This window comes from Quercus suber, unplaced genomic scaffold (genome assembly GCF_002906115.3).
Source record: "Quercus suber isolate HL8 unplaced genomic scaffold, Cork oak 2.0 scaffold_2, whole genome shotgun sequence".
Classification (NCBI taxonomy): Eukaryota; Viridiplantae; Streptophyta; class Magnoliopsida; order Fagales; family Fagaceae; genus Quercus; species Quercus suber.
The window spans coordinates 4,312,509-4,325,504 of record NW_027069469.1 but is presented as its reverse complement, the minus strand read 5'-3'; the positions used below and the strand labels follow the sequence as shown (position 1 = coordinate 4,325,504).

The following is a 12,996-nucleotide window of genomic DNA, read 5'->3' as shown; positions in this document are numbered from 1 at the left end:
TTCAACATAAAAAAATTCACCATAATTATTCTGAGAAGATTTGAAAGAGAAAAAATGAACACAAAAATCTGCTTCAGTCCTCTCTTTCTTTTCTATTTAAGCTTTCTTCTTTTCTATTTCAGCACCTCCAAACTTTCTGCTTCAGCCCTTTTTCTGTTTCAGCTTTTCTCTCTTCTGTTTCAGCCCTTTCTCTCTTCTGTTTCTGCCCTTTTTCAGTTTTTTCAGCGCCTCCTTTTTTTCTTTTTGTTCCAGCACCTCTTTCTTCTTTTCTTAAACGTGTTGCCCTTTTTTCAGCCCAAAACATTGCTCTCTTCAGCCCAATATTCTCTTTTCAGCTCAAAACATTTCTTTTATTTGAATAAATCTTCATTTTCTTCAAATCTGCAATAAAATTTAAATAACAATAATGAAGTTTAAAATCAACAAAAATAAATAAAATTAGACTAAAGTTTAAAGTTGAGAAGTGATAAATTATGCTAAATTATGCAAGTCATCACATTTGAATATGTACAATCACACAAATGAAATAAGCATTCATTAAACAATAGACTTGTGTGTTGTGTGTGAGTATCAAATGTGGAATAGTCCTTAGACTAGAGTGAAATTTCAATGATCAATTCAATCAAGTCATACAGAACTGATACTAAATCAAGTGGTCTATCTCAATTATAGAAATGAACATATATGATCTCCCGCAAGAGAATGATTACAAAACTTAGAAGCTTTTCATTTGACTTCTGTATAAATCATAACATTTGATCCTTTTTGAATGATACATCTCTTTTTGAGATCGGTGCTTGAAATTTTTAATATTTCAACATTGAGAGTTAGCCTTTGGTGTTTTGAGCACCACATATTTCAAAACAAAAGTTGCTTTTCCTTTTTCCTAGTCAAATATTAGTATATGCGACAGACTTTTGTAGCTCATTATCTCTTTTCATCTGGAGATCCACATTTGTGAGCTCTATTGCAAAAACATAAAAATAAAGTGGGAAGATATATAGATACAAGTCTATGCAAGTATCAAGACCATCAAGACTATTGATCAATCATTCATGATAAGCTTGAAGATCTATTTACAACAATCACACATAGTTTTCAAGATTTCTCCCAAACAGATATATGTGCATACAGAACAAGCTAAACTCGAAAATGTACTACGCCATTAGTACGAAGGTACTAGGCCAAACTCACATGTAAAATGTGCTCAAACATATACAATCAAACTTTTTGAATTTTTCACTTTTTATGTGGTTTTGGATTTTTACACACACAAAACAAAGACAAAAAAAGTAAGATAAAAAACAAAAGCAATTCATACAAATAGATGCAAGATGCACAAAAAGCATGAAGATATGACATTTAATGCATGAAGGGTCCAACAAAGATCGAAAAAATTAGATCAATGACCAAAAGAGCAAAATCTCAACCGTAGGAACCCTTCCTCATCCAAACAGAATGATAGTTTGGAATGAGTGTCTCATGAGAAGTGAGACAAGGGTTGGAAGAATGAGAACCGAAGATGCACATAGTCTAGGAGTTTTGAGCATTAAACACTTTCTTTAACAATATGCTATTTTCACTCAAATCCGATTTACTCTTTTTAGCATAACTTCCAAGAAGCTCAAGTTTCTTTTTTCTTTTTATTCTTTTAAGAGCTTGAAACTTAGAGCAATGAGGTCTTAGATGACCAAAAGCACCACAATGGTGACAAACAATGTGTTTAGGTCCACTAGGCTTTTTTGGAAGAGATCTAGCAACATGAGTTTGTTCTCTTTTCAACTTATGACATTGAGGTCTTATATGACCAATCACACCACAATGGTGGCAAGTAGGAACAAACTTAGATCCACTTAATTCTCTAGGATGGGACCTAAACAGAGGCTTTGACTTAACAATCTTTCTCTCCACTTTTTATTTTCTTTTATGCGGAGGAATGTACATTGATTTGTCGTTTGAGATAGAACACACAATAAACACAAAATCAGGTACCATAACATGATTGCAACAAATATTTTCATCATTTTTAACAATAGGTTCAACAATCAAACACTTGGCATGCATTTTAAGAGATTCATTTTCACATTTTAGCTCATCAACAAGTTTGTTAGACAAAACAAGTTTAGCATCCAAGTTCATATTCAAAAATTCAAACTCTTTTAGCTTTTCAAGAGAATTTTCAGCAAGTTTCTTTTATTTCTCAACCAATTTGTTGAATTCATTGAGCTTAGCTATCAACTCATCTTTTTCACAAAATAACTTGCTCAAATTCTTTTGAAACTTCTTAGCCTTTTTCTTCAAGAGTTTGTCATTTGGAATATCAACAACAACAAATGATTCAAGTAAAATATCATCACAATCATGAAGATAAACACTCATAGAGACATTTTCACAAACACATGGCATGTTACAATCAACATCCTCCATAGAAGCATACAAAGTATTATCCATGGCAAAACACACAAGGGGTCAAGGATCACACTTAAGTAATGAAACCAAATCAAGTGTACCCATTCTGATACCAATTGAAAGCTCAAAAATGTGTTGAAAACACAAGAGCTGTTTAGATCCCCAAATTAAAGTTATGGTTTGATAGATTTTACACAAACTTAATATAAAGTGCGGAATAGTGTAAAAGCGAGTGGATAAACAAACAAGCTACTCTAATCCATAATCAAAGCAACACAGCAGTAAAATGGAATGTAAAAGAGTAAGGAAGAAAGATGCAAATACAAGATAACATGCCGATGTGTTATCGAAGAGAAGACCGAAGAATTCGGCGAAAGACCTCTCCACTGCCCTCCAAGCAGTAATCGATCCACTAGACAATCAATTGGGATACATGGGTTAGCAAAAGACCCTCCAAGCCTAATATACCCGATGTACCTCTTACTCCAACAAGGCTTCTTGGAACCGTGTCTTGTCTAACTCTTTGGATCCCACAACAAGCTCTATGTTGCATTTGCCATCATTGGCATCTTCCAATGCTTTCTAGCAGCACCAAAAACACTCTCAACACTTTGAATGTGTGTGGGTAGTGTTTGGGTAGAAATCTCTTCTCAATAGGTATAGCAATGGGAGAGGGAATAAGAAGAGACTACAGAGATATCTCTCTAAAAATGGGTAGCTCTCTCTAATAGGTGGATGTGTTGTAGAAGCCTTTCTTAGTTTTTTTCTCTCTGCATAGCCACACCCTATTTTGTGGGTAAGGAGGGTATATATAGTATGGGTACAAAAAGTATGTATCAGATAGGACAATCTGGCAAAACATAATGTTTTGTAGGTGTCTTGCGGGTAGGCCTTACTCGTAAAATACTTGTGAAATACAGCTGTCTTCATCCTGTCTTGACTCTTCGCATTTCAGCATATGCAGGTCATATGCATTACTTCGCGGGATGCTAAGTCGTGAGCTACTCGCGAAAACCTCTTCGGTCTTCAATTACTTGAGTCTTCACACACACTCTCTCTCTAACACACAAACCTTACAATTAAATTCCACAATAAATACAGGGTACAAAAATATTGAATAAAATTACAATCAAATTTGGCACGGAATTAAAGCCAACAAAACACATAGTTGTAAATTACAACTTTACAGTAGCCTTTAACCACCAATCTTGCTTTGTATCTCTCCACCTCTTCTTTTTAATTCTTTATCTTGTAGACCCATTTTACTCCAATCACCTTCTTTCCATGTGGAAGAATTGCTAGCTCCCATGCATCATTCTTCTTTATTGCCTTGATCTCCTCACCTACAACATTCTCAATTTCTTGTCTTGCAGAATTTGTTTAAATCTTATTGGTTCACAATTAGCAAACAGGAAAAAAAAAAGTGTTACTTCATCTATAATTTCTATTGAATCATAACTAGAGATCCTAGAGACTTCTTATTTTTCTTGGCCTTTCACTAAAACTTCTTTCCAAAGATGATGGCAAGAATGGACGTTCATGAATGAGAGATGGTGGTGTTGGAGGTGGAGTGGCATGCTCTTCTTGAGTTTCATTCACTTGCTCTTCCTCTTTTGGTTAAAAAAGGAAATTACATTTTTCCCCTTTATAGGTGCTTTGATCTCATCTGCCATCTTCAGCAAATTCAACATCTTAACTAGCAATGACTTTTCTAGTGCTCGGATTATAGAGCTTATGGAGCTTGGATTATAGTCAATGAACACATATTTCTTTCACTTGTCATCTGTAAAGTTGTGATTTTCAATTATGTTTTGTTGGCATTAATTTCGTGTTCAATTTAATTGTATTTCTTCAATCATTTTGCTGTATTTTTGTGGGACTCAATGTAATGGGTTCAATTTGTGAAATTGGTGAAGAACTATGAAGAACAAGACAACTCACGATTGGCTCAAGACAAACTCACAAGAGGTGCCACCCACGAAAGGTCTCATGCTGGAAGTTGAAAGGTTCAAATGTTGATGGCTTCTCGCAATTGTCGCGTGACTTGGCCAACTCGCAAGATGCATTGTCAGCTTGTTTGTGTGCCTTTTCTCATTTCTTTCTCGACACTATAAAAGCCCACATTACCCATGAATTTTTAAAGAGAGTTTCTGAAATAAAACAATAGAAATCCATTAGAGAGTTAGAGATTGCCTACATATAATTCTTTACACATTTCTCTTAGTTTTCCTTGTACTTCTTCCTTTATAATTCCATATCCATTGAGAGGTTTTCAGCCTAAACACATAACTCACACATTCTAAGTGTTATGAGTTTTTTTGGAGCTCTTGGGAAGCATTGGGACATGCCATTCTATGGTGGATGTAATTGGTGTTAATTGCGGGATCTGAAAGCCAATGCAAACAAGGTTCAGTGAAGTCCGTTGGTAGCTGGGACTTGGAAGGTCTAAGTACGGAGGGTAGTCTAGGCTTGGAGGGTCTATATTGTAATTTTTGTACTCCAACTTATTCACTAGTAGATTGATTCAATTTGGAGGGCTGCAGAAAGGTTTTTATGCCAAGTACTTTGGTTTTCCTCTTTGATAACACATCATCATGTTATCTTGTGTTTGCATCTCTCTTCCTTTACTCTATGTATTTTATACTTGACTGTTAATTATGTATGTCCATGCACTAGGAAGTTGTCCTGGTTAATTGCGCATTGATTACTCTTATTCTGCATCTAGTTAAGTAGATTGAAAACAATTAAGCTGTAATTTAAACATTGGGAGTCTTAATTAGCTCTAATAATTTTACTATCAAGCTTTCGTTATCTAGCTTGGACCTCTCTTGATCAAGTACATGTGCATATGCAATGCTCCCAAACACATGTAAGTGAGAAACTATGGGATTCTTTCTGCTTCAAGCTTGTTGTGGTGTTTTTCCTTGTACACTACTTGTGGGACAATGATTGGACAGATAGATTACTATCATAATTCTATTTTGACCAGGATAACTTAAAATATCATGCAAAATAATTAAGTCCCGAAATTCACGGAGGGCTAGTTTGTGATAATTAGATGGAGGAAATTCATTTCATGGTCTAAAAAAATAATTAGCCAGGGTCAAGCTACCCTAAAAGATCAAACTTAGCCAATTTTAGGCTAAACCCTAGAGTTCGTCAAGTTTGACCGCAATTTGGCTAAAACTCCTACGGCTTGATCGAAGCAAATTCATCACTATCACAAAGAGCATGAAAAACTCTTTCGAATGATAGCTCATGGACTGAAATTGGACAATGAAGGGGTGAGATATCGCAGAAAAAAGTGTGAATAAGGCCGAAACACTTAGCATGTTTTCCATCCTCAGATCTTGCTGGAATTCATGAATTTCATGCTACATTCGGACGACGTACATGTGCTCCAAATTTCAAAAAGTAGGCAACTTCCTCTATGTGTGACACTCTCGGCTTGTCTGCTGGAAGTTCAAATTGCTTGTAATCATGTCTTGAAAAAGAAACATTTTTAAGCTTCCAAGGAAACCTTTTCAACCACCCAACTTCGGAAGTACACAACTCTCTCACAAGAGGTCCGATTGACCTGAAACCGGGACCATCTGAAAGTAGAGTTTGCAATCTTTCTTTCGGTACCAAAATCATTGAAATTAAACATCGGCAAGGCCTCAAATGGAAGTCCAAAAATTTGGCCCTCAAAATGGGAAAAATGGAAAATCTATTGCATAAATGAAGCTTTCAGGTGGCAGGTGCAATAGATTGAAGTGTCCATAATTGACACATTAACTTATAAGTTTTTTGTAGTAAAATTTGTAATAACTTTAGGTTTTTTTTTTTTTTTTTTTAATAAACTAAACTAGTAAAGTCTCTGATAGTTGTATAATAGATAGAATAATATTGACCACTTTTCAATTTGATAAAACAAAAAAAAAATAAAAATGATTTGCACCATTCAAATAAAAAGTATCAGAATAGTTCTTTTTTCTTTTTACTTATTTATTTAACTTAAAAGTAACTTTAGCAATTTGTTGAAGCTGTACATGTTATTTGTATTTAATTATTTAATTAAATTAGTGGACCTCTAAAATTTAATTAAGATTTTCATGTTAGTTAATTTACAATATATTTAGAGGTGGTGTTGTTAATTTAGTTTTTTAGTTGTATTTTATTTTCATATTATGAATGAGAACAAATTATTTTTATCTTTATATTGATATTTCTAATATGGTCCTTGATTTTGAGCTTCGTTTGAAAGAAGTAGAGGATAAAAGTTTTGCTAAGAAAATGGAACTGGAGGGAACAATCAATCGACTGAAAGAGGAAAATGCCTCTTATGATAGCAAATGTTTTGAAAAAGATGGGCCTTAATTATATGCAAGAAGCTACTACACAGGTATATTTATATATTTTTCAGTATAATTAACATTAATATTTTTTGCTATTTTCTTGAGGTTGTTGAAATAAGTTGTAAAGTTGCCTATTATAGATTTCAATTATTTGGATCACTAAATTTAGATTAAAAATATGTTATTAAAATTAGTATCTATTTACCTATCCTTGCAAAGTACATGATTTGTAGTGTTTGTTATGAAAATGTTATCAATGTGATTATTTGTGGCAAATTTATTCTTTGAAGTTCTCATGCACAAGAGAACTACAAGGTTCTTGTTAGTAAGGATTTTGTATTATTTGATGTTGATAATACCATTGTTATTCATTGTGGGGATTGTTGTTGATGTTGTTAAATAATACGTTTCAATATCTTTATGATGTATTGTAAATATAATTTGCATAGTAATAATTTTTTTGTATACTTATTTAGTTTAATCAAAATATTGCAGACCAATGTTAGAGGAGGAAATCAAAATGTGGACGAAAACACAGAAGATGACTCTGAGGAGGAAAACATTGACTTAGATGGCTCTCAAAAGGAGAATACTGACTTAGATGATGATTGATCTTCCAATATTTATGTTTTCAAGTTTAGTGAAGGATATTATTGTTTTCATGTATTAATGAACATTTAATTAAATTTTGTAGACGTTTTGATATTTTTTTTATTGCATAATGCACTTTCTAGTTTTGGACAATTATGGATTTGTGCTTGTTATTTGAAGTGAGAAACTTTTGGGAGATTTATGTTTCCTCGCAATTAAAATATTAGAAATGATCTCTCTTTTATTATCGACAAAGTTATTTTGTTGCAAATAATGTGTTAGTGATGTGGTGAATATGTTTCAATAACAATCAAAGTTCATCAAAAAAGGTAAATGGTCACATTGATAATGTATTGTTGATGACAAACCAAGGATTTTATGATGGCTTTTAGTCGTTGGAAAACTACATTATCGATGACTATAGTTCATCACAAAAGTTATTTTCGCTGGCAAACCAAGTACTTACCACAACTTTTATTCGTCAAAACAGGGGCATTAACAATGGCCTTAGTTCGTTGTAGAAAGTATTTGGTCGTTTGACTTCCTCGCATGAAGTTACATTGTCGACGACAAACCAAGTAATTACAACATCTTTTATTTGTCAAAAAAAGGTATTAACAATGGCCTTAGTTCGTCGTAGAAAGTATTTGGTCATACAACTTCCTTATATGAAGTTGTATTGTCGATGACAAATGAAATAATCACGACGACATTTTTTCGTTGAAAATATGCATTAATGATGACCTAAGGTCGTCGTAAAAGGTATTTGGTCATCTAACTTCCTCGTATGAAGTTGAATTTATGACGGCAATTATCAAGTACTTACGACAGAGTTGTGCTATCGAAAATGAGTGTTAGCAACAGCCTTGTCGGTAATATAGTATTACCGACAAGGCTTTTTCCGACGGCCGTCGACAGCCTTTCGCCATCAGCAATACTAATCTACGACGGCTTTCTGTGTTGTTGCGATGAACTCTGGCCATCGCTAATAGCAATTTTTTTTTGTAGGATAAGAGATTTGAGATTCAATCCCCGCCTATACCAAAACTGATTGGTGTCTTGGTCTGATAATAAAGAACTATTATCAAGAGTGAACGCCATAAGTTGAAACTTTCTCTCTCAAAAAGAATTAATAGAAATTCAAGCCAACATTATTAAGTAAATCAGTAGTATCAACAACTATGAATAATAGATTTACAATTAAAATATCATAATATAGAATGTTAACTAAATATTACTTATTTAAAAGTATCATCTTAGGCCTTAATTAATAAATTTAGTTGTTGATAAAAAAACTCATAATTTTTTTTAAATGTCTCTAAAAAAAAGGTTATTTATTTATTTATTTATTTATTTTTAAAGTTATGTATACTGCCCTCGCTGTCTTAACCCACGCCCTATCCCTATTCCCCAAGAACTTAGCATACGTGTGTTTATTCAGTCAAGTGAAGCTCAAATCTTATTTTAAGGCTCCTATGGGCGATGTTTATTCAGTCAAGCGCAGCTCAAACCTTATTTTAAGGCTTCTATGGGCGATAACATTACCACGTGCAGGCACCAATATAATAAGGACAAAGAGTGGGTTATAGGTTATAAAATCTATGCAGAATTCATTGCATACTGGCTTTTTCGTAGGTCCCAACGATCCAATGATTTCTTCGTAAGGTCTTTAGTCACACTTAGGATTATTTGTTTATTTTATTTATTTATTTATTTATTTTGATGATACAATAAAATTTCAATTTATAAGTTCGGCCTTTTATATTTTTTATTTGAAAAGAAAAAAAATTTCTAGTTGAATTAACTAAAACCAACAAGTACATGTTTATGACATAGAACAAAAATGGTGGGAATTAATTAATATTCTACCTAGTCATAGTCATAGCATCTTATTTATAAGAAGTAATTATTAGGTACTCCTGAAACATAGAGAGTAGTATTATCTTTTTTCATATTTATAGTAGAGGTCATTCATTAAATTTATGATAGAATCTATCATAAATGTGAGAGCAGGAAATACGGTTTCTCTTTGCTACGAGAATACCTAAAAAATTTTTATTTATAGGACGTAGAGCAAGAAGAGAAAGCGGTGTATGATGATGCACACCTACCATATTTAGTACGACCACCGCTCTTTACCTCAATTTTGACAGTAGTGAAAGTATGTACCAGTAAAATATAAGGTGAGAGGGATGACCTTAAATCATTGTAGTTCTCTTTGCATCTGCAGAACTGCGCCCTGAATGCTTTTAAACCGAATGGAAGCTGGTAACATCTCTGCCATATGTAATACGTTATTGCAGAAGACATCTTTAATATACATCACAGAATCCTTCACGTCATGCCCATGAAGATTTTAGCTTCACGATAGAGGACAGCTTGTTGGAATTCGGTGATGTTTTGTTTACCACGACTCCATGTAACATATGGATCTGCATCTAGGACTTTTTCAACAAACTCATAATGCCCTTCTTTGATAGCGCAGAAGATGGCAAAAGAAACAACCTTTTATTCCTCTCACATTTAAAGGTGATATCCTTTTGCACATGACTCTCAGAAGTTCACGGGAATGCTCATGGATCGACGTCGTTTCATGTAACTGCTGGATTCCTATTAAAAAATCATTTCTCTAATGCCATTAGTTAAACCAGATGGAAACATTTATAAAGTATTAGAAAATAAACTTAACAACAAGCATACGAATAAAAATAAATGACCCCCAAAAAATTGATATTCATTGAGTGGATGTCTAGATGCAGTATATACCTAAGAGCTGATGGAGATGTGAAACAGGGTGGCACAATCGTTCTAGCACCGCAAAGTAGACTAGATTCGCTCAGTTATAACATATCATATATAATAGAAGCAAAATTAAAATCCAAATAGAATCAATATAAAAAATTAACTATAATCTAATTTTGAGCAAAGTTTCCATTTTAATTCTTAAATTTTGTACAAAATCAAATATTCATAATACTTAATACAAAACTCAAGATGACTATCCAACTCAACTAAGTAAGACTACCTCATCATTGCCACTCTTGAATTTTTTTGTGCGAAAGCACAAGTTACAACCTAATTAGAACTTTATTACCAAAAAATAGAATTAATAAATGTTCAATTTTCAAGTTTTATTCATTGGATGTAATATTCAAAAGTAGAATATTCTAATAAGTTTAACCAGTAAAGTCTCTTGTCATCGAACAAAAAACTTGAGTTTGAATTTTGTCTTTGAAGAGTTCTCTTCAAGGTTGTTCCAACATAATTTGGGGCCTAAGACAAAAAATTTGTGTGGAGCCTTTTACATTTAAACATTAATTAAATAAAATTATTTAATACTAACCAAATCATGGTTAATATAATGCATTAAATGCAAAATTTGTAATACTAATTAAACTAAAGTTAATTTCATATAGAGAATTGAATATCATAATCGAAGTAAAAATTTAACAAAAAGAAATAAAATTATATTATTTTTAAAAAGGAATTTTTTTAAAAAAATTTAAATATATGATGAAGCATAATTTAGTAAAGTTGTAATCTAATTTTTAATTTTATATCTTGTTATTGAGAGAGTGAGAGATTATTGGGTGCGTGCTTTATAGGAGATTGGCTTACAAAAATTTTAGTCTCAAACTATTAAGGAAGATTACTCACCATTGATGATCTAACACATTTGCAAGTTTTTCTTGAAACGTTTTAGGTTTTCAATTGGGTTATATTTTTATGGGTCATGTATTTTGGAAGCCTTCTTAGAAACGAAAAAGAAAAATGCTAAAAGTACTATAAAATATTCACAATATGATATAATAATTATTGTGATTGATGAACTTCAACAATAACATATCAGTTTGTAAGCTTATAGTAAAATTTATGATATAACTAGCAGCATTCGTTAAAAAACAAAAGTGCACAACCATTAAAAAATTAAAAAATTTATAATACTTTTTGGGCCTTTTATAATGGGGTATGGGGAATTTTCTCCTATGGGTAGAAACTTTTTGTGATGGGCCTTGGGCCTGCCCTAATTCTCTTACTCTTCCCTCTTCACTCTCTCTCCGTTCGTGTTTTGTGAGTGTGAGTCAATTTTTTTAAGTGTTATGGGAGTGTTTGGGAGTGCAAGTGAAGAAAGGTGCACCAATTATTCCAACAAATACAAGATAATATAAGGCACATTTACATTTGGCAAGATGCAATTTGTACTAAAAACGGAAAAGGTATCAACGACCTAAGAATCAGTTAACACAGACATTATCTTAAGAATGATGATAACTTTCATAAAAAAGGTTAAGAACATTTCCAGTCCTTGACACCCTTCCTTCCAATTTCCTTCCAGGAATCTGTGAAAGCCATATCAACAACACAATATCTGAAAACTAAGAGCTAGAGAAAATGGAAATGAAAAACCATTTGCAATTGTACTGAGAGTGATCTTGGCTCAGTTTTTTATGACTATGTTTTTTGAAAAGGTAGCATTTTTAAAATGTGCGGTATGAAATTAGGCTATTTTTTTTTAAGCAAAACGTTTAGTAAAAACTGTTAAAAAGTAATAATAATAATAATAATAATAATAATTTTTAAAATAATCATAATTATAAATATCTATATATATATTAAAAGCCAAATCTCAAAGAAAATTCAATTAGATTTCAATTAGATTCTTAATTTTGCACTACTTTTCCCATCTAATTTATAATTTTTGTGCAATTATTGAATGTAAAAATTGAAGAGTTCAATTCCAATTAGATTCTAAATTGGATTAAAATGTAAGTCCAATTTTGCGCTATGTGTCTATCTAATTTTTAAACTTTTGCGGCAAGAGAATTATTAGGTGCAAAAATCAAAGAATTTAAATTTTATTAAATTCTAGATCATATATATATATAATGAAAAATCATTACGTATTTTAGAAATCTATGGTTTAAAAAAGATATAAGTTAATATCATGTATAATTTCAACATTTCCTAAAAACAAAAATGTACAATTTGAACCGTATAATTATGATTGTTTTTTTAATTGTACCTGTGCATATATAAAGCGTTAGGATTAGTGCCCATAAATCCTATTGTATGATGTTATGTATGACATTATGTATGACTTAATGTTGTGATTAATAAATTTGTTTTATTATTATTTGAAATAATTGTAACATGAATATTCAGACATTATCATATAGTTCATGAGATGCATAGTATGTAATTTATGTGAAAAGTCACAGAAGATATAAATTATAGGTTCTTTATAAACTCAGAATTTTAGTTCGTAGTCGGTGATGAAATTGGGCATTTAATCTGCGAAGACTATAACATATCAACTAAAATGATTTGTCTTGATCATGGAAGTAGAGACTTCTAGTTGATATGTTTTAAGAGTTAAGACATATTGAACTGGACCGCTGTAAAATTTTTTATTCTCCTAATGACTGTCAAATGAATAATAAATCTCACGACTTTTATTCACATGAACTCTTAATCCTGAGAGAATAGTAGACCTAATCATGAAGTGTATGTTGCTTTGATATATCAGGAGTGAGATCTAAAGTAACGGTCAAAACCTCAGTATGTTGAGCAACTATATTTAGTGTTGATGGAACATATATTCTCAAGATGGAATTCATAGTCTCTTAACGGAAATATAAAATATTCCCTTGAAATAAGT

General features: G+C 32.0%; 1 pseudogene; it reads right to left on the bottom strand.

The window, feature by feature from the left end:
• Nucleotides 1-9,798, bottom strand: part of LOC136069915 (uncharacterized) — a 33,169-nt pseudogene extending 23,371 nt beyond the window's left edge.
• Nucleotides 9,799-12,996: the final 3,198 nt, after the last annotated feature.